This window comes from Felis catus, chromosome A3, assembly GCF_018350175.1.
Source record: "Felis catus isolate Fca126 chromosome A3, F.catus_Fca126_mat1.0, whole genome shotgun sequence".
Lineage (NCBI taxonomy): Eukaryota > Metazoa > Chordata > Mammalia > Carnivora > Felidae > Felis > Felis catus.
Genome location: NC_058370.1, coordinates 36,025,652 through 36,049,142, shown reverse-complemented (window position 1 = coordinate 36,049,142; position 23,491 = coordinate 36,025,652). Strand labels below are relative to the sequence as shown.

The following is a 23,491-nucleotide window of genomic DNA, read 5'->3' as shown; positions in this document are numbered from 1 at the left end:
GGTAGAAGGAACTTTCTGTTGCTGAGCAGAGATTCAGACTTTTTATTCTATTTAGGCCTTTAGCTGATTGGATGAGGCTGACCACATTAGGGAGGGTAATCTGCTTTAGTCAGTCTACTGATTTAAATGTTTATTTTATCCAAAGATACCCTGACAGAAACACCCAGAATAATGTTTGACCAAATATCTGGGCACCTTGTGTCCCAGTCAAGTTGACCCATAAAATTAACCATCAGATCCTCCCTTTACAGCTAACCTCTCTGCCTCAACATATTTTGGCTTGTGTATGACTTTTTTCATTAACAGCTTTAGGGTTCCATTGCTAATGGGATGAGTCTATGGACACTGACCACAAGGTTTGGTTGGGATGAATTCCAAGAAACGGATCTAGGCTGGCAAGATGATTACTTGGAGTAAACAGAAACAACAGAGTTAAAGGAGAAGAGTGCCAAGTATAATCAAGGAAGGAATTTAGAGATCAATACCAAATAAGGAGCATAAATAAGAATTGGGTCAAGATGATGCAGTCAAAATGTACTTGAAAGAGTCAGTCGAGGAAGTCAGAACAGAACAGCAAGGTTGGCCACTGGTTTTGAGGGAACGATAGGAGATTTTAAATAAGAATTTATTAAATAAATAAACAAACAAACAAACAAATAAATAAACAAACAAACAAGGAGCCAGGAACTCAGGCAGTGAAAATCAGGGTGAGATGGGTTAAGGTGAATAATTCAGGATATGTCTGGAAATGTACAAAGGATATCTGGAACTATTCGATTGGTTTTGGCCATGAAAGACAGCACAATTCTGCTACCTAACACCAGAGCATTTATTCAGTTTAATATCTCAGCAGGTAATGTCAATGATCTCCTGGTCATTTCCAATGGACTTCCCATCTTTCTTAACTTCTGCCTTCACTTGACACTCTGTACTGCTCATTCCATTTCTTAAAGTGCTCTATGAAGTGCCCCCATCTCTGTTTCTCTCCCTTGTTTGTTGACTCCTCATTTTCCATAGCAAATGAGTTGAAGCAGCAGAATTGTGGCGCCCAGCAGATTAAGCTGTACATTTTCCTGAGCTCCACACAAGCCCTCTGGGAGCTCCATTTGTCCATGTAATGTGTTCTGACTCTCCACCATGAAAACTTTTGCACTCTAAGCCAAAGAGAAGAAAATTTAGCATCTCACATTTGCAAAGGCCTGTACAAATTATAAAGCACTATCACACACATGGTCTCATTTTATTCTCACAATTCTCTGCGATATATGTACAAGCAATTATTATCTCAATTCTAAATTTTTTTTAAATTTTATTTATTTAGAGAGAGCATGCACAAGTGGGGGAGGGGTAGTCAGGGAGGGAGAGAGAGAATCCTAAGCAGGCTCTACACTGTCAGCAAGAGCCTGAGGCAGAGCTTGATCTCATGGTTCGTGAGATCATGACCTGAGCCAAAATCAAGAGTCCAACACTTAACTGCTTAACTGACTGAGCCATTCTATTTTAATTCTAAATTAATACATGAGAATTCTGACTGAGTTTTTCGGACTCCTGTAGTCTTCATGGTAGGAAAATAGGAACCAATGTCCTATTCCTTCCTTCACATGTTATCTTAAAAGAATCTGATTCATGCCCCCTGAGTTTAAGCATTCTTTATGTATGTAGGACTGCTAATTTTATGTTATCAGTCCCATCTTCTCTCATGAGCTTGAGTCATATTCCTAGCTTCTTACTGAATACTCTCATCTGTAGGATCAAGGTATGTCAAACTGAACATATATATGCATCAGTTGGTTTCCTCCACTCTTCTTCATCTCACATTCTTAATTAACAATCTCAGTAGGTGTCCTGCTTACTAAATTAGCACTCAGAAGGATCTTAGTTTCGTTCTCCTTTTCTGGCTTTTCTTCATCTTCCCAGCTCTATAGGCTCAGTCATGTACCTTTTCTCCTATCTATGCACTCACTTCTTGGTGATTTTATCCAGTTCTAGAACCTTGAGTGGCATTTATGTGTTAATGTCCTCATACTTACGTATTCAGCCCTGATTTATCTTTTAAACTTCAGCTTGTCCATCCGACTTCCTACTCAATACCTGAACATAAATATAAAGCAAATATGGATAAAAAAACCTAGCATGTACCAAGTAGAATTTGAGATTTTTAACTCCAATATGGCTCTCTTCCCCATATTAGTAAATGGCATCTACATTCACCTATTTCTTTAGGATAAAATCTTGTCTTATTTTACTAATCTCTTTCCCGTGAACATCTCATGTGTGAGCAAATGTTGCTCTGTTTTCAATACTTTTTCTAAATTCACCCACTTCTCAACCTCTACAGTTGAAGCCACCATCATCTTTCACTTAGGCTCTTACAGTAGCCTCCTAGTTTGTTTCCTAGCCCCTATTTTTTTCATATAGCTATCACAATGGCACTTGCAAAAAAAAAAAAAATCTTTCTCAAAAAACGTTTAATGGCTCCTATGACTTTTAGAAGTCCTTCTCCTAACCTACAAGATCAGGCTTCTGGCCACCTCTTGAAACTCATTTCCCAACACTCTCCTTATACTTATTTCCATTATAATCACACTGGCCTTCTTGTTGTTCATTGTACAATCAAATGAACTTCCACCTCAGGACCTTTGTATTTGCTATTACCTTTACCTGAAACATTCTTCCCCAGATCTTCTTATGTCTCACCTCCTCAAATGCTACTTTTCCAAAGGAGTCTTCTCTGACAATCCAAATTAGCTAATCATGCTAATCTCCAATTCACTATCATTCTTTATTCTCTTACCCTGAATTATTTTTCTTCATAGCACTTTTCTCCTCTTGACATTATATATTTGTTTATATATATTATGTATAATATATATAAGTCTATATCTCTATCTATCTATCTATCTCTATATAAAGGTAACAGTTTTTAATGACATTAGTGTTTCCTTTGGGTAAAGTATTTTTTGTTTCTAAATAATGTGCAGATATTGCTAATTCTTGACTCATAAAATAGACTATCATTGGGTTTATTGTTACGACCAATGATAATCAAGCTCTCTTATATTACCCCTTTACCCTTTCCCCATCCTCTCAACGCCATGACTTTTTGTTAAATGATGACTCAGTTATTAATATGAATAGGTTAGCATTGTTAATCCCACACAATGAGTATGCTTCTTCTTTTGCATAATATCCCACTTTACTTGAAGAAGGTTTTAAGAGCTTCTATAGAGGAAATAAAGATGGTTGCTTACAAAGAAACACGAATTACATCAACACCAGACTTCTCATCAGCAAATCTGGATGATAGGAGGGCAATGGAATAAATCTTGAAGTGTTAGGAGAAAAATAAGTTGCAGTCTATAAATCTCTATTAAGCTAAAATGTTGATAAGGAATTAAGGTCAAAATAAAGACATTTCCAGAAATACACAGATTCAGGATGCTTACTTTCTGTGCACTCAGTCTGAAAATAAAAACATTTTCTGAGGATTGTACCCCAGAAAAACAATAAACAAAAAAACACACAAAATGCAGAAGGCTAGGGATTTAGTAAATGTTAGAACTAATGTAGGATTTATTTCTCCTAGGATCAAAACTAGGAAGCAAGTACAGAAATAAAACAGTAAAAATTAGATAACTTAACAAATAGTGTAATTTAAAAGGTGTATTAGTCTGACAATGACATAGGTCTCTTTGAACAATAATAAAAATAAAAGTGTCCTATAAATGTCAGGAAAAATGAAAGCTTACCATACATTTTTGGTCCAAATATGACACAATTTTGAGCAAATTTTTAAAAAATGTTTATTCATTTTTGAGAGACAGATGGAATGAGAGCAGGGGAGAGGCAGAGAGAGAGGGAACCACAGAATTTGAAGTAGGCTCCAGGCTCTGGGCTGTCAGCACAGAGCCTGACATGGGGCTCAAACCCACAAACTGTGAGACCATGACCTGATCCGAAGTCGTATGCTTAACTAACTGAGACACTCAGGGGCCCCCAGTTTTGAGCAATTTTTGATGGAGCTTAAGGAAAGAGCTTCTGTTTGTCCTTTTTGTTTGATTATTTTCTTTGTGTGAAGATTTGGTGTCATAGGAATATTTAAAGAGTCACTGCTTGGTTCTGCAGTGAATAGTATTTATATGATCATAATGCTATAAATGCTATTTATTGATTTTTAAAGTTTATAATCAAGTGGTAGATCAAGCACAAGAAACTTCACTATATTTTCCTAACAGAATCTAAATGTTATGAGTCCTAAACTATAAAAGTGGTGCTAGAACTGTCAGAATGTGGTAAAGGAGGGAGCTGAGGAGGGGATAAGGTGGAGAGGTGTCATTGTGGTAAAGGTTTAAGAGAATTACTCTAAAGTTGATAGAAGAAAGAAATAAGGTTTAATCATATTACATGATTATATACAAAGTTATATATAAAATCAATCAACAGAAAACAAAAATTCAATGAAAGTAACAAAGTTTGGGTGTTTGAATAAGAGAGAAAGAGCCAGGGCACCTGGGTGACTCGGTTAAGCATCTGACTTCAGCTGATGTCATGATCTCAGGGCTCGTGGATTTGAGTCCTACATCAGGCTTGTGCTGACAGCTCAGAGCATGGAGCCTGCTTTGGATTCTGTGTCTCCCTCTCTCTCTGCCCCTCCCCCACTCATTCTCTCTCTCTCTCTCTCTCTCTCTCTCTCTCTCTCAAAAATAAATAAACATTTTTTTAAAAAAATTTTAAAAAGAGAGAAAGAGTCAATTAGATGATGTTCTAATCTTTAAAAAGGAGAGTTAATACATACTATTCAAATTTCATGCATCAAGAATAGAAGTATGTAATTTAAAATTAAAGTTATAAACAACAAGAAGAACTTAAAATTGAAATATTTAAAGATAGTTTCTTTGGGAAAGAATAAAGACAAAGACTCATGATATTATATTTTTTTAATTTCTCATTTTTTAATGTGAATATATTAACTCTTAAAAAGAATAGAGATAGAGGTGCCTGAGTGTCTCGGTTGAGCCTTCAACTCTTGATTTCAGCTCAGGTCATGATCCCAGAGTAGTGAGCCCTCTATTGGGTTCCACATGCTGAATGTGGAACCTGCCTCAGATTCTCTCTCTCCCTCTGCTCCTCTTTCCCACTCACACACATGCTCTCTCGCTCTCTCAAATAAAAAAAAAAGTAAAAAAAAATAGAGATAACAAAATTATGAAATTATTTCAAAATGCTTTTAAAGAGGCACACTTGGTTTGTGTGGGCTGGAGTGTTCTCCCTAAATGACTATCTTATAATGCCTTGGCAGTTCTAAAAGCTTATTTTCTCAGTCTGTTAAAATGCTATCCACTTTTATAGTGGAGAATAAAAATGAATATTGAAATGTGTTTTTAACCCTTTAGCTAAAGAGAGAGTCTGGATTAAAATTGAAAAGTGAGATGTGAGAGATAATATCTGGGCGGAAGTCTGGTTGAGAGTCAACATCTCAATAATATAATTGTATTTATGGGAGAGCCAGTTTTGAATGGTGGAGTAAGGACCTCCAAAATATGTTACTCCATAAAAGCAATAAACTCACTGGCAAAAATTGTCAAAACCAAACAGACTTTTTAGAACTCTGGATATTAACTAAAGCTATGCAACAATTTGAAGAGCATGTATTAAAAAAAAAAAAAGACAAAAAGCCTAGATCTAAGTAAGAACAGCAAATTTTTTACCATTTAACTTTCTCTATTCCCACCCCCCCCTCCTCAGTTCTGTGGTAGCCCTGAAAGCCTAGAAGCCTAGAAGACAATGAAGGTGGGGGACATAATTGATTTGGAGCTCCCCAGAAGCCCCATCCAAAGAGAATTGTCATTACTTTACTTGTTTGAAAGTTTCCTGGAAACTACCACTCTCAGTGCTTGTCTTTGAAATGACTTAGAACTCAGTGTGAACAGTGTTTTCCCCAGGGCATTTGTCAAAAACAGTCAGCAGCAAATGTTTAACATAGCAGCTGCCTGAGGCAGTAATAATAGTTGGGGCAAACAAGATGTTGACAAAGAAACTTAAAAGGAAATGCTGAGAAGTGAGATGAACATAGGGGCTTTGAAAAACTCCAATATATTCCTGGGAATCTAGATATTCATACAGATGTATAGGGCTGTGCACATGCCCTGAAAAGATCTGAGAAGGCCTTATGCTCTGCATGATCTTGAGATTCTGCAAAAGCAGGAAGTAAAGACTAAGGTAGTGTTGTAAACTGCCTGCTAGAGTGTTGAAACACTACCCTAACACACAGAGGTTCTCTGCAAAGACTGTGAGACCTATTGGTTCAAGGCATTTAAGGAAATCTGTCCATTCATTAGCTGACCACTAAGTTAGCTGAACAGAGACTTTGGGTCACACACAATAAAGAATACAGATTTTACTGAAGTGGTTTAGGAAAATCACTAAACTAACAAACAGTGGCTGTAATAAATGCTAGGAGTAGTGGTGGTGACAGAATCTGATTTCCAGAGTTGTCACATTATACTATTTTAAATGTACAGTTTTTAACTAAGTATTGAAGCATGTAAAGAAATATGGCCCATAAGCAGGAGGAAAATGATCAATAGAGACTTCCCATGAGGACACTTAGATACTGGACTAACTGGGCAAAAAATTAAGTTGGTGATTATCAGTATGTCAAGAACTAAAAGAAGTAACTCATGTCTACAGAACTAAAGGAAACTATTAGAAAAATAACTCAACCAAATAGAGAATATCAATAAAGAGATAGATATTATTTTTAAAAAGAACCAAATAGAAATTCCAGAGCTTAAAAGTATAGGAACTAAAATGAAAAATTCATTAGAGAAGGACAGTAGTAGATTTGAGTTGGCTGAAGAAAGAACTAGCAAATTTAAAGATAGGTCAATTGAGGTACCTGGGTGGCTCAGTCGATTAAGCATCTGACTTTGGCTCAGGTCATGATCTCATGGTTTGTGGGTTCAGGTCTGCATTGGGCTCTGTGCTGATAGCTCAGAACCTTGAGCCTGCTTCAGGTTCTGTGTCTCCCTCTCTCTCTGCTCCTCCCCCACTCAAGCTCTGTCTCTCTCTCTCAAAAATAAACTTTAATTTTTTTTTTAAATAAATAAAGATAGGTCAATTAAAATTATTCAGTCTGAGAAACAGAAAGTAAAAAGAATTTAAAAAATTAATAGAACCTTGGAGACAAGTGGGACACCATCAAGTGTACCAAATATGCATAAAGGGAGTATAAGAAAGTGAGAAGAGAAAGGGATAAGAAGAATATTTGAAGGAATTATGGCCAAAACATCCCAAATTTGGAAAATTACATTAATCTAAATAATTAAGAAACTTACTGAACTTCAAGTAGTAAAACTCAAGGAGATACAAAGAAAAAATCTTGAAAACAGATACAGAAGTGATTCATCTCATATAAGCCATCCTGAATAAGATTAACAGCTGATTTTTCATCAGAAACCATGAAGACAATGGTATGATATATTCAAAGTGTTGAAAGAAAAAGACTTCCAAGCAAGAATTTTGTATTAGCAAAACTATCACTCAAAAAAGAAATTAAGACATTCCTAGATAACAAAAACACCTGAGAAATTTGTTGTAGCACAACTGCCTTACATGAAGTACTAAGCACTGGGCAACCACTAAGAAAATAACTAGAAAACATAGTAAAAGAAACAAAATGACAATGAAATTAAAATGGTACACTAGAAAATATCTAACACAAAAGAAGGCAGTTGGAGTAAAGGAAAAAGACATAAGGCATGTAGAAAACAAATAACAATAGGGCAGACATAAAGCCTACCTCATCAATTGTATTAAATGTAAATGGATAAAACACTTGAATCAAAAGACAGAAATTGGTTAAATTGTTCAAATATCCAACTATATGCTGGCTATAAGAGACCCAGTTTATAGTCAAAGATACAAATAGATTGAAAGTAAAAAAGACATAAAAAGATAATGCAAACAAATATAAGAGAACCAGACTGACCATACTAATAACAGATAAAATAGGTCTTCAGACACAAATCATTACTAGAGACAAAGAAGGACATTTTATAATAATAAAAGTGTCAATTGCTCAAGAAGACATAATAATATATACACCACAGCAAAACCACAAATATACTGAAGGGAAAAATAGATACTTCCAACAATAATAGTTGGAGACTTTAACACTCCGTTTTCAATGTATATAAAAGACCTCAATAGAAGATCAATAACGTTCAAAGACTTGAACAACACTAAAACACACTAGACCTAACAGACATCTATATAACATTCCACCCAACAACAGAATACACAATTTTCTTAAGTGCATATTGCCTTCTCTTCTGTGCTCATATGTCCAAATCTCTCCCTTTCATAAGGATACATGAAGCCTGATTTCATTTAAGCCTTACCCCAGAAAACCTAGGATAATCTCATCTCAAGGTCCCTAACTTAATCACATCTGCAAGACACTTTTTCTAAATGAAATAATGTTTATAGGTTCCAGAAATTAGAACCTGGTATCATTGGGAGACATCATTCAGCCTACTAGAGGGAGCTTTTTAAAAACACTCATGCTTGTGTACCATTTCCAGAAATTCTAATTTAATTAGGTTGAAGTAGCCCTGGACATTGATAATGTTTTTAAAGCCTCCCAAATGTATCCAGTATTTCAAACTATTGCTGTGGGTAAGCCGTTGATAAATTGGTGAATAGGAGTTACCTTGTTTATTTTCTTTTTGTTTCATTCTATTCACTCAATCTTTTAATTAAATCCCTTTTTCCTTTTAAGACCTTAGCAGAGCTAACCTGCTGCCTTGGTAGTTTCTATTAAAAATGGATCACCATTTATTAACTAATTAATATTAAATTCAGGGCGTCCGGGTGGCGCAGTCGGTTAAGCGTCCGACTTCAGCCAGGTCACGATCTCGCGGTCCGTGAGTTCCAGCCCCGCGTCAGGCTCCGGGCTGATGGCTCGGAGCCTGGAGCCTGTTTCAGATTCTGTGTCTCCCTCTCTCTCTGCCCCTCCCCCGTTCATGCTCTGTCTCTCTCTGTCCCAAAAATAAATAAAAAACGTTGAAAAAAATTTAAAAAAATATTAAATTCATGTTAAATTAATGTTCACCAAGCTAAAACATACTAAAGTAATTTTAAAAAGAAATAAGGTAGGGTTTCAGACACATTGCCTGGTGGTTATAGAAATCTTGTGGGGAAAGAGGATATTTCTGGCATGGGAGAGCTGCAGTATACTATGGAAATCATTCTAGACTGGGATCAAGATTTATTTTTATTTCTTTAACAAACATATATCAAATGTTATATATTGCTGGCATAGTTTAAACACTTTACAGATGTAATTCCCTACAATATCATGAAGTTTGTACTATTATAATGTCCATTGGACAAATGAGTACACTGAGACACAAAACAGTTAAGTATCTTCCCAAGGACCCTGTAATAAGTGCCTAGGCAGCCCAGCACCAGAACAACCATGTGCAAACACTAACCCCTGTTCTTTTGTACCTTCTCAGCAATACTGTATCTTCCCATTTCTGCTCTGCTGTATCTGTGCTATGTGGTTTTTGAAAACCGGTTTACCTCTCTGGGCTTGTTTTCTCATTTTTAAAATAGAATATGTTTCTACTTGGAGGTTGATATTTTACACAAAGGGTCCAACCAATTGCTTTCTGACTGATAGAAGCATTCTTTTATTTTTCTGACTCCCACCCCCTGCCATTTCTATTAATTTGCATGCTAGGCTGTCACAGTCTGAGTCAAGGACTGAAAAACATGAGTATCATAGAAAGTCCAGGTTGGAGTAAATCTCTGAAATAGCCTGGTCTGTTCATTTCACAGGTAAAAAAATACTGAGACAGAGGAAGATAGGACCAGTCTTCTAACTCCCAGACAGTGACTTTTGCCACTTGAGTACATGAATTACTGGGGATTAGTTAAGATGAAAATTGTGATTCAGCAGATCCATGGTGGTGCCTGAAATTCTGCATCTCTAACAAGCTCCTAGATGATGCTGATGCTCCTGGTCCACATTTTGAATAATGAGGTTTTGATAGAACCCAAAACTTCAGGTCTATGTTATACTTGGGAAAAATAATGTCCACCCAAATCTCTGGGGTCATGACCAATATTATCTTATGAAACTCCATTTGGCTTGTGACCATGGAAACAAGTACAATTACAAACAATTTTGAAATTTGGAGTTTGGAAAATGACCATGTCACGAGTGATGAGGAACAGAAGAGAGAGTGGAAGCTGAGAGCTGAGTGAGGACTTGTGTGGGGTCAGCAAGCTTAGAACATGGGGTGGCTTTGTATATCAGGAATATGTTTCTCGCAAGTTATAGAAATCCAAATTTCAATAACTTAGGCAAAAAAGGCAACGTATTGACACAATTAAAACCTCTAGCGTTAGGTCTGGCTTCAAGCAAAGCTAGATTCAGGTGCTCAAACAATGTCATCAAAAATTAATCTCTTAACATCTGTGTGTTGACTTCATTCTCAGATAGACTCCACTAGCTGTGCTCAATAGCAGAAAAGAGCATGCTGCTTTTCTAATAGTTCCAACAAATATCCCTGACTATTCTTTTCATTGGCTAGTCCTGGGTTATGTGCTTCTTCCAGAACCAGTCACTGTGACTGGAAGGGTGTTGTGCTCTAATTCGGTACCCTGGGTCACATGTCCATTCCCATGATAAATCCCATTCAAAAGACATGGACTGGGAGTTGGGGAGGAGAATGGTCTCTGAGTGAGGTCAACAGGAAGGGGAATGGATGCTAAGTAAGCAAAAATAATAGATGCTCATTCTAGAGAGTGGGGCCAGTTGATCAACTGAAGGTATTAAAAGCTTGGCTGGGACGTCAGAGGCTCAGCAAGGTGCTGGGACTTGAAGGGTTAATTCACCTACTAGTGAAAATCTGGCCACAGATGCTATTTCAATGATATGAGTCTATTTTGATTCTTCCTAAAAAAGTGCTTCTGAGATTCTGACTCAGGAGGTCTAGGGTGGAGTCCCAAGAGTCCACACTTCTAACAAACTCCCAAGTGATGCTGATGCTGCTGGTTCATGGGCCACATTTTGGTGTGGCACTGTGTTGAAGCATCAACTCCAGTCATCTCTAGCTGTGGTGTATTACCAAGCTTGATTGCCCTTCCCTTGAAATCCTTCCCTTCTAGTCCCTTCTAGGGGTTAGAAGCTTTTATATGCCCTTACTAGGCTCTGTCCTGCTGTCAGTCATCTCTCTCAGGGACTAAATGGAGATCGAGGCATCCTTTCTGTCAGAATCATTGGCTTCATCATTTCCCTACTCCAGGTCTGTACAGATTTAAGGCATTGGACCAAAGGAGGTCCCTGGCTTAGGGTCCAAGGAAGGTTAGTTTGCTGGCTCATGGTCAGCATTTCATTTAATGAAGAAGTCAGAGATTACTCCATTTTCTGCTGCTCACTTATTGTTCTTTGGTCATAGACTAGAGAGACTTGCCAAACCCCAAATGACTGCAGTTGCATGAGTGGACCCTGCTGAGGCAATCCAGATGAGCAGAACTTCCCAGTTGATCCACAGGTTGGCAAGCATACCAAACGGCTGTTTATGAGCCCCTGAATTTGAGGAATTTTGCAAGACTGCATTATTGTGGCATTAGATTACTAAAAGGCTATCTATGTGAACTTGGGCAAATTTCTAACTCTCTATAAGCCTCTTCCTTTGTAAAAGGGGGAAAAACTTACAGAGAATTATGTGAATATTAAATAAGGAATGTTAAAAACTTTAAAACAATTTTTTAATTTATTATGAGAGAGAGAAAGAGAGAGAGAACCCAGCACAGAACCCCACACAGGGCTTCATCCCATGAACTGTGAGATCATTACCTGAGCTAAAATCAAGAGTTGAATGCTTAACTGACTGAGCTACCCAGGTGCCCCAGGAATGTGAAAAACTTAACACAGTATTCCAGTAAGCGGCAGAATTAGAACTACAGTTTGCCCTTCTAAAGCTGGTATTCAAAAAGCCTTATAGAGAAAGAAACTTTCTGGTAGAATAAAGAAGAGATAATGTGAGAGTCCAAAGAGAGAAAGAAACAGTGATCTCTGCTTGGTGTCATCCACTTTCCAATGTCCTTTACTGTATTTTATAGCATTCAATCTTTCCGACCAACGTATATGCTAAGTTTTTTTATTCTCTTTTTATAGACAAAGAAATCATGACTCAGAAAAGTTAGCTGACTTTTGTTAGTCAGACAGCTAATAGTGGAGGCACTGCACTTTAACATTAGGTTTTTCCCATTCTAATGACCTTGCCCTTTTCCACTCTGAAAATCCGATTCAAACCTTAATCACATTACAGTTTTCATTAAAATATTGTATAAAGGGCTTCCACTACAGAGTAAGAAAACTGATGGCATAGCCAAATCTTTCAAATTTTATTTTTGCTTTTCCATTTGACTTAACAGATTTTTCTTCTTTCTTTCTAGAATCAATCTTTCTCCTTCTCTCCCTAAATTTCTCTCTTTCTCCATGTCTTCATCTCTGTCTCTGTGTCTCTTTTTCTCTCTCTCCTTGCTAGCTTCAGATCCCTGTAGTTAACATCAAGTAGAAAACAAATGACTCAGCAAGCTGGATGTTAATCTCAATGGTTTATTTTTTCTTAAAGGGGGAAAAAAAGATCTTAGCAGCATATCTAGAAAGAAGGGAATGAAAATTTTAAGCCTCTTGTAGGAAAAGCATCATAGATATACATAGCCTATATAGCATTTTTTAGTTCAACCATGCAAAAAAAAGAGGCCCCGCCTCACAGCAGAGCTTAAATAAATCTCTACATACCATTTATGCTCACATGAACAAGCTATTTTTTCTTCCTATGTTTAATGCCTATAGGAAATCCAGGCTAGTACTGACTTTGTCAAATTTGATCCCTTGCCTCTGTCTAACTCTTGATCTGCATATATATGGCTTTTTTATTTTTATTCACAAAAACAAAGGGCTCAGAACTCATTGTTTCCATTTTGAGCCATATGACCTGAATTTGGATGATATTGGTCACAACAGGCTAGATTGTACTGAAGTAACAAACACCTTCATACTCATAATGGCTTAATATAATAAAAGTTGGTTCTTTTACTTGCTGTTTGTCTGATACAAATTAGCAGGGCCTTTCTTCATCATAATCACTAATGGATTTCCATGAATGGAAACTCCCGTGTGGGCTTCCATGATTGTCATCATGAGGAGAAAGGAGGAATCAGCCAAGCACAGGAACTTAAATGCTAACACTGGAAGAGACATACATCACTCCTGCTCATATTTAACCACGCAAACAAGTTATCTGGCCTCTCTTACTTTAGGGAGTGGTGAAGTGGATCTCCCATATTCCTGGAGAAATAGAGCTGATATTTTTATGAACATCTCTAATAACTAGCCCAGATGACCTCTCTGATGATTAGGTAGGATTCTTGCCTCTCCTGGACCAATGACAAAATAGGTTCCTGGCCAATTCACTTTTCTTTTAGGTAAATTAACTTCTCTTGGGGAAAAAAATGATGCCATATCTTATTATACAGCTTAGAGGTTAACATGTATGAGGAGTACAAATGTTTCACTGCTTTGAATATTTTAAAATAGAATTTTATTTTTCGAATGATATGTGTTTGGAGATAATACCCAAAAGGTAGGCAAGGTTCCTTTTCAGTTCATTCTTGCTTCTACTGTTATCTGAAAAGGGTCTCACATTGCTTGTTCTCTCTCTCTCTGTCTCTCTTTCTGGAACATGTCAGGAGATATTAGATCTGTTGTTTTATTTAACCTCTAATCTATAACGATGGCTGAGTTCCAGGCAGTTAAAACTTAATTCATATTAGAGATGAGAAATTTAACTTTCCAAGGTAGACTGACCCTTCAAATATGTAAATTTATTTTAAGAAACTGCATGTATATATCTAAATTTTAGCAAAACACAGGTCCTCTTTTGATTTCCTAAAAGGAGTTTATTGTATCTTCTACCATATAGGCTTGAGATAACTTGATCCAGAAAACTGGACACACTATATGGAAGCAGTTTCTAGAACAGTTCTGTCCAGTAGAATTTTCTGTGATGCCAGAAAATATTCTATAGCTGCATTGTTCAGTTGGGGTAGCCACTAGCCACGTGTAGCTATTTAACACTTGATACGTGGTTAGTGTGACTGAGGAACTGCATTTTGAATTTTGTTTAATTTTAATTAATTTAAATTTGAATGTTAATAGCCACATGTGGCTAGTGACTGCTGTATTGAGTAGTACATTTCTAGAAGTTGGGCTTTCAACAAATGTTTGTTATTGTTGAATTTTAAAAAAACATGAAAATGCATCCTTAACTTGAAACAAAAGAAACTCATGTGTGCATCTCTGGTCTGTTTGCTGAAAACCTGAGACTGCCACAGGGATAGTTTCTAATTCTGGGATATGGGCATCTTGAGATTCTATCAACCTGCAGAATCATTTCTTTGGAGTGGACTCGGGGTTAGGCCATCCTGGGTGTCAGTGTTGGACCATGGGATGGGTGGAGGGAATGTCAGCAATTGTTCTAGAGCAGAACTATAATGCCAGTCATTGTGGTGGCCTTAATATCTTCTCCTGTTAAGGCCATGGGCTCAGTCCGCTTGTGCTGAAAAAGATCTGAGCTTCACAAACACACAATCATCTCTTTACCTACTCTCACTACCATCCTTCTGCAACACCAATGGGGTTCAAAGTTGATAGTTTTACCTCCTTCACCTCCATTTAATAAACCTTCCCCATCATTCTGTGAAATGACAAATGCTGTTTCTTAAAACTTTTCTAAAGCAGTAAACAAACATAATTTTACCATTACCCTCCCCCCCATACAGACACAAAAATCAAACCATATAGATCATGCCTCCTCAATATAGATGTTTGGGAATGAGCACTGACCACCAACATCAAGACAAAGCAGTTGGGAATACATCCTCTTTTCTGATTTGTTCAGGATCTCCAATCCTTAGTAGGTGCCATCCACTGTGCTGAGCGCTGAGGGTATAGAGGGGAATTACACAAGGTCCCTCTTTCAGGGAACTCCCAGCAACTGGTAAGACATAGACATATAAAGAGTTAATTCATGATGAAACATAGTGGTAGTATGAGGTACTAGGGAACACAGGATAAGCAGTGACACAATAGGAATATTCAAAGTGAGATTATTATTTCCCTTAGTTACTTGGAATTCAGAGAAAGAAATATATCCAAAAATGTTTATGGCTGACACTGGCTCAGTATTATTCAATCCTGTTCCTTCTTTATAGTCTCACAGATTACATTATCCAACCTCACTTTTATTTCATCTGGGGCCATGCATTCTGGCCACAAGATTCTGGACAATGCATCTTCCAAGACTGACATGTCTGCTATAAAACCTCCTGTTTTATTATTCATGTTCTCTCTTATAGAAACCATGGAAGCCAAATGCAGGGGCACCATAAAATGAATGAAGCTGAGTGCTTGAAACATTGCTAGGAGGAGACACCAAGAACACCTCATGAATCTAATTGGAGCATTAGGTAAGAAATAAGCTTTTATGGTGTTAAGCCACTATAATTTCGGGCATTTTTTTGTTATAATATCAATTGTCCTTACCAATACATTGTCCAATTGGCTTTAACTTGGATATCAGATATAATCACAGAATTTTAGAACCTAGAAAGCTCTCAGTCTATTTAATCTCTTTATTTCACAGAAGAAGAAATGAAGCAACTTGCCCAAGTTCATACAGCCAGTTTTGGGATATAGCAAGACTAGAATCCAATTCTCAGGCAAAGGCTGGTTCCACAAGGCCAAACTTGCCTCTATTAGTCTATACATACTGTTCAGCATTCTTGTATGACTGCATGAAACATAAAGAGGTGGAATTTTATGGAAAATGAAAGTCGTCTCTATAAGGAAAGGAACATTGAGATTTGTCAAAAGGGATGTATTTTGATATTTGCATAAAGTGCTGAATTTAAAACATGGCTAGATTTATTTATCAGGACAATTTTAGGTTTATCATCAGAAAAGTGCCTTATGATTTCATTTTTTTTTGTTTGTTTGTTTCACTATGCCTGGTATTTGAATTTATCCATTGCCAAGAGGTGAAAGGTTGAAATTCTTTGAGTACAACATATGGGTTCATCAATTTCTGAGAAAAATAGGCTGTAACCTTGCTGACCTTCAATGTCATGAGATTGAACTCTGAGTTTCCTAGCCCATGGACTAAATCTATCGCACCCATAATTTCTAGGATAAAATGGGACAAAATAACACAGGATAATTGAATTGCTGTGACAGATGCTATTGCTTACATGATCAATTTCTATTCTCCCCTTCTATCACAGATACCAAATCTTGATACATTTGTGTGGCAACAAGCCTAGTCCAGGTGATGAATGGTGATGAATGCAGACCAGATGTGGCAGTTGTGGTCTCCTTAGCAAATGATTTGTCTAGAAGTAGGAGTAGAACCAAATTATGGCCAATGAAATATAACTAAAAATTTGCTGCAGGCTTTTGGGAAATATTTTGCTCTTTGCTAAGAAGGAGGTGCTAAGGAAAAACCATTATTTTATGACCTTTTCTTCCTACATCTGGATTTATTTCCATGAGGACATGACTCTGGGAGCTGCAACCACAGTCCAAGGGTGGGAAACAACCAGTTGTGAGTTGGGACATGTTGTTTTTCATATCTCTTTACAACACTCCCTCCCAACAAGTGCACACTTGCTTGGTTATCAAGTCACTGGATTGAGGGATTAAGGATTAGGCCTTGTAAATGTTCCCAGTAGGTTAATTTTGTTCCAGTCCCCTACTGTATTTTTTTTAAACAAATTAGCCTAGCTATCATGTTTCCATCCCTTTATATGCTCTGAAAAATAATTATACAGATAATATTTATCCTCAAGTTTCTTATTTACAAAATTGGGGTAATAAAAATCTACCTGACATTGTTATTGAAGGGATTGTATTAAATTCATTTATTCAACTAGTATTTCCTGAGTGCCTACTGTGGGAGAGAAATTGTGGTAAGCACTGATGATATTAAATGAACAAAGTAACCACAGTCTCCTGCCCTCATGCAACTTCTGATCTGGTAGAAAAGACAGGCAAAAAAATAAGAAAAGAAAAGAGAAAAAAGAAAGGAATTGTTAAGTAAATATACAAAGAATAAGAAATTGTAATAATTTCAATGAGTTGGACAGGATGGGCTGATGGAGGAAAATGAGTGGAGCAGGAATACCACTTGAAAGTGTCCACAGAAGACCTCCAAGAGGTGGTGAGATTTAACCTGAGAAGGATGTAATAGATCCTACCAGATTAAGAACAAAAAGCAAGGGAAGAGGTTTGTAGCAGACAGAACAGCAAGAATGGCAGTCTTGAGATGTGAGGGATTTGGTTGTTCAGGGAGAAGAAAGAAGGCCAATGGACTGGGATATGGTGCGTTAAAGGGAGAGGGGCAGGAGGTGAGATTGGAGAGAATGACAGGGGCTTGGTCATATAGGATTTTACAGGCCATGATAAGAAATTTGGATTTGATTTTAATCATGATGGGAAGTCTTTGAAGAGTTTTAAGCAGGTTAGTGACATGATATCGTAGAATTTTTAAAGCCAAAATTAACTTTTGTGTGAAAAGGGGTTGGAGAAGTTTAGCAGTAGAGTGGGGAAGATCAGATAGGAGCTTACTGTAGCGCTATAAGCAAGAGACAGCAGAGGCTTAGACAGGGAGAAGTGATGTTAGAGGTGCTGGAAAGAAGTGTAGATTCAAGACAAATTTAGAAAGTAGAGTCAACAAGATTTGCTGATGTATTGAGTGTGAGAGGTAAGGGAAAGGAAGAATTAAAGATAGCTTTCAGATTTTGTGTTTGAATATCTGGATGTATAGTGGAGCTGCTTTCCAAGAGGAAAAGATTGAAAAGGGGAGGTTTTGTATGTGGGGGTAAAAATCAACAGTATAGTGTAGATTTTTTTTTTTTTTTAGGATGGCTGTGGACCATTTATATGGAGATGCCAGGCTGGTAGTTGAATGTATGTCTATATATAAGTCTAAACTGGTATATCAGCTAATGCTGTGTAACAAACAACTCCAAAAGTCAGCAGCTTAAACAATAACTATTTCTTCAGGTTGGCAACTTACCCTGGGTTAAGCTGGGCATCTTATTTGGTCTTACTTGGGTTCCCTAATGGATTGGCAGTCAGCTGCAAGTTGGCTAGGTGGTTTGCTTCTAGGGGTTGGTTGATTGTCAGTTGGTGTAATGATCTCCATGGTTTTTCATTCTTTAATGGGCTGCCTTGGGCTTACTCATATAATAGAGAGAAGGTTCCAAGAGTAAGAAAAGCCTTAGGGGCACCTGGCTGGCTTAGTCGGTTAAGCATCCAACTTCAGTTCAGGTCATGATCTCACCATTCATGGGTTCAAGCCCTGCATTGGGCTCTGTGCTGGAGTCTGCTTGGATTCTGTGTCTCCTTCTCTCTCTGTTCCTCCATCACTCATGTTCTGTTTCTCTGTCTCTCTCTCAAACATATATAAAGAATAAAAAAAAAAAAGAGAGAGAGACTTAAACTCACAATTGGTATACCATCACTTCCCCAGTATTCTATTTACCAAGGAGAGATACAAGGCCAGCCCAATTCAGTGGGTGGAAAAAAAGACTCTACCTCATGATGGGAGCAGTTGCAAAGTCACATTGCAAAGGGGTAGGGCTTTCAAGAGGCTATTAACTGGGCCATCACTGCCATTAATTCACTATATTATAGGTTATAATTTGAGAGTCTTCAGCACATAGATATTAGTTAAAAACGTGGAAACAGTTGAGTTCAGAGTGAAAGAAAGATGAAGAAGAGTCTCAAGAAATTCCATTTGGCCGATGAGGTTGGGGCCAGCAAAAAGACTGAGAAGGTCAGTGATCTAGAAGGTGAAGTAGGAAATAGAAGCATATAAAGAAGAAATTGGTTTGTATTAATGTTTAATAAACTGAGTCTGAATATAGCTCATATTCATTTATTGAAGGTGTCCTCAGTTCAGGGCATTTAGCTAGCTCTGTGGTAGAAAAAATGAGGTATAAACTATGGTCCCACTGTAGAAACCATGTTGAATGTATAATTTAGTTGGAGGGAAGAGCCTCATGCTTACATAAAGTTAATAACAATGTACGACAATTATACGGGAGTTTCTCAAGAGCCCACCACTGAGAATCCTTTAGCAAGATAAAAGTCTATCCTTTGGCTGGTTACATGGATATTTTTAGTTTGTGAAAAGTTCCTCAAATCATACACTTATTATTTGTGTAATCTTCCATGTATATGTTATACTGCAATAAAAAGGTTTTTTTAAGCTACCTCAACCCTCTTGAACCTGATAGCTATTTAGTTTGACTAAACATACTAAATGTCTTTTCATAAGAACTCACTTTTGTTACATTTATTTACGTATATGTGATATATTCATGTATATTTCAGAACCAAAATTTAGAAAAAGAGGCTTGAGGATAAAGAAAATAAATATTTTCTCCTTATATGTAATTCAATCACAATGGATTTTAAAAACTTTCATCTGAATAATGCTGCAAAAAAAATATTTTGTCTTTTACCCTGGCTTAAACGAACCCCCAAATGTAAAAGTAAGTTAGTTCTCTGTTTCAACATGCATTGTACTTTTAATACAAGAGCAAAACAAATACAAATAGAGGAGAAAATATTTTTTGTTATGAATTTATGGTAACAAAAAGAAGCCTCTTCTGAATAAGACAACTGAAGAAAAAACTTAGAGCAGTTAGAAAGAAAAGACTGCAGGAAAAAAAAAGGCCAAATTAGACAGGGGCTTGCTGGGAAAACCAGAATGGGGACAAATTGGCTGGGGCAAAAAGAGAAAGTAGTTTTTATAAAATTGCCTGTAGAAATCATCATACTATCTAGAGTTGGTTTGAATGATTTAGGGATGCTACGGAGGAAGGATGGCAAGACAGCCCAAATCCTCAGAAGACTTGCATCATGTTCCATGATCAAAAGATGAAATGATCTCTTATAATTAGTGCAACTAAAAACTTATGATTAGCTTCATATCCATAGTCTGTGAGCATGGTCAGTGACTAAACTCTAACTTTGTTGGCTGAACTGCAAAGCACTTAGAGATGATGAGATATAAGGACCCTTAATTCATGAGGAAACGGAGACCTACAGAGACTAAATAATTTGCCAAAGACTAACTGAAGAGCTAATAACACAGAGGTAAGGGGCTGCTCGGAATTAACCACCTCAAAGTCTAAACAGATAGGCTCGCTGAGTTCTTGTAGGTAGGTAAACCATGCAAAAAAAAACTGACTTTGTGGAAAGATGCCATTGGTGTGGACTTTTTTCATATTGGGCAAGGCCTGTGACCAGAAGCAGTGGAAATGCCAAAGGAAGTACTTTACAAGGGGTACCAATTTCTGTAAGAGTCAGTGTGGCAGTTAAAAAAAAATGGCCACAAATTCTTTGACACTCCTTTCACTGATTGCTTAATGGTCCATGTTACCTTGGATCTAGGTTGGCTTGTGATTGCCACCTGAACAACAAATTGGGAAGCAAGAATAAAAGCCAAGACACCTGCTCAAAGGCTCTTGCTGCCATACGGAATGATGGCAGCTTGGACTAAAGGGGAATGATTTTAGAGATGGAAAAAAGTAAAGAACTTCTAAATACATTTTGGAAGTAGAATTAACTAGATTTGATGACAGAATGGATATTGGAGGGTATGGCTTAAGCAATTAAATAGTGCTAATTTCCCTAGGTGAGAAAAAAACTACATATAGAACCCCAAAGTTCTATTGTTGCCATGTTCCATTTGGGATGACCATGAGATTTTCTTTCTATTGGTGGTTGTATACCAAGTGGGCAATTGGATCTATAAACCTAGGGCCAGGGGAGAGATCGCAGCTAGATATAGAATTTCTTTTATTACACAAAAATGAGGTTTTTTTTTTAAACTTGAATTATTCTTTTGACACAGCTATGTTGATCTTTCCCCAAACTTATGAATCTCAATATCCTCCTCCATGCTTTTGCACACAGCACTGGGGTCATCTTCCTCCATATTTGTTTTTGTACCTATAAAGATTTTCTTTAGTCCTTTTCTTTTGTGAAGTAAAGCAAAGCCTAACCAGATTTCTGGGTTTTTAGCCATGGCATTAAAAAAACATCAAGCAAGATCTGTAGTGTAAATGGTTCCATACCATACATTTGTAATTTCACAGCACTCTCTGGAATTTCAAAAGAAATCCTGGAGACTCAAGTCTGAGAAAAAGATGGTGCTCCTCATCAGTTTTGCCTATAAATTCTGTAACCCAATGCAGCAGATTACATCAATTTTTCAGTCTATAAAAGCCTCAAGTGATGGCTGCTCTTCCAGGTCTAATAACTCCCCATGGGACTGTAGTGCTGGTTGGTCCCCTGCTCCAAAATCCACACTGTCCTTCTCTCAGAATTACCTTTGTTTTCCCACTAGGTCATTTCTATTTCCTCAAGCTTGTTAGCCTGACCCCATTAAGTCATAGCTTTAGAAAGAAACACCTGTTTAACTCCTTTCCTCAGAAATAATTTCCACCATTTCTGCAATCTTTGTAATTTATCCTTGTCAGAGAAGATCAAAATACTAAAAAGAGTAGAAAAGGATGCTTTCCTCCAAGACATCACACGTCTATGTCTATGGATTCCCGCCCTTAGGAACCTAACTGGGGAATGCCACATTCATAACATAACGAGATAGGTTCTATACAATAAGTCAGGAAAAGGGAAGTGAGTCAGTGGCAATAATTTTGCCCTTTTAGAAGACTAGGGCCATATTATCACCAGAGGAGAAAGCATCATTTCTCACAAATGGTTAAGATCACAGACTCTGGGGGCTGACAAATGTGAGTGTATAATCCCAGTCTGACTCTTGAGTGACTGTCTGACGTTGAGTACAATCATTTAATATTCCTATAAAATGTTCCACTCATCAAGATTGTTGCACTTCTAGTTCGTATTTACCCTTCAAATCTTAATTCAAATGTCCCTCCTCTTGGAAGCCTCCTCTGCCTGCTTTCTCATTTAAGGAAACTACCTCAATCTCTTGGCCTCATTCATTACTGCATATATGTTTTTCCTTGTACTCAAGAGAATTATTTGTAATTATATTATTTACAGTGTTTGTTTATATGCTCATTTATGATTCAGTTGCTCCATTGTCCCTAGCTCAGAATAGGTGCTCAATTAATGAAATATCTGACCAAGGCCAAGATCACCAGCCACTCTGGTAGGAAAACTCAATCTAATTATTTGTTGTCCTCTGCCAAGCACTATCCAATAGAAATATAATGCAAGTCATTTATGCAGTTTTAAATTTTTTTCTTAAACTCTTTTTAAAAATTAAAAAAAAAATCTTTATTCGTTTTTCAGAGACAGACAGAGTGTGAGTGGGGGAGGAAGAGAGAGAGAATCCAAAGTAGGCTCCAGACACCAAGCTGTCAGCACAGAGCCCAATGCAGGGCTTGAACTCACGAACTGTGAGATCATCACCTGAGCTGAAGTCAGACACTTAACCGACTGAGCCACCCAGGTGCTCCTAAACTCTTTTTTAAGTTTTTTTATTTTTGAGAGAGAGCGAGCACAAGTGGGGGAGGGCCAGAGAGAGAGAGAGGGAGACACAGAAGCTGAAGCAGACTCCCGGCTGGGAGATGTCAACACAGAGCCTGACGCGGGGCTTGAACTCAGGAACCGTGAGAATATGGCCTGAGTCAAAGTCGAACGCTTAACTGACTGAGTCACCCATGTGCCCCAGTTTTAAATTTTCTAGTCACTACATTAAAGAAGTAAAAAGAAACAGATAAAAAAATTATAATGTATTCTGTTTACCCAACATATCCAAATATCATTTAAACTTGTAATCAATATAAATATAAAAATTACTAATGTAAAAATTATTAATGAAATAGTTTACATTCTCTCTTTTTTTGTAGTAAGTCTTTAAAATATGCTAAGTATTTGACACAGCATATCTTAATTCAAGTGTTAAATTCTCACAGGAAATCCTTGATGTGTATTTCAATTTCATACTTTGTGGTCGACAAAGGAATTCACATGCCCAAGTTGTTCCAAATATGCATAAGCATTTTCCAATACTTGAATCAAGTATCAGATTTTAAATGTAAGCTTAAATAAATTAAAATGAAATAAAATAAAGAATTTGGTTTCTAATTATAGTAGACACATTTCAAGTGCTTAATAGCCACAAATGGCTAGTGGCTACCATATTATAGCTCTAGACCGTTTGCCAAATTTATCTTGTAGAAATGTATCCTTACTTATCAATTAGATTATATTATTCCAAAAGGAAGAAGAGAAAGGAACTTAAACATATTAAGTGGAGGTGTTTGTCAGGAATTTTGGCAAGTATTTCCAAAATAACCTTTCTAATAAGCCTATGAGGCTGATTTCATTGTCCCTATTTTATAT

General features: G+C 37.1%; 2 long non-coding RNA genes across 3 annotated transcripts in view; one reads left to right on the top strand and one right to left on the bottom strand.

Moving 5' to 3' along the window:
- Window positions 1–23,491, top strand: part of LOC102900958 — an 81,455-nt gene that overhangs the window by 5,309 nt on the left and 52,655 nt on the right. For both annotated transcript variants that reach the window (XR_002154660.3, XR_006595371.1), the window contains exon 2: window positions 15,442–15,552. This is a non-coding gene — a long non-coding RNA (uncharacterized LOC102900958). The remainder of the gene's footprint in view (window positions 1–15,441; window positions 15,553–23,491) is intronic.
- On the bottom strand, window positions 630–22,464 carry LOC109498080. Its single transcript, XR_006595372.1, has 4 exons — window positions 18,159–22,464; window positions 14,930–15,080; window positions 2,031–2,091; window positions 630–1,154 (listed from the first exon to the last, which is right to left on the bottom strand). It is a non-coding gene; the product is annotated as an uncharacterized LOC109498080 (long non-coding RNA).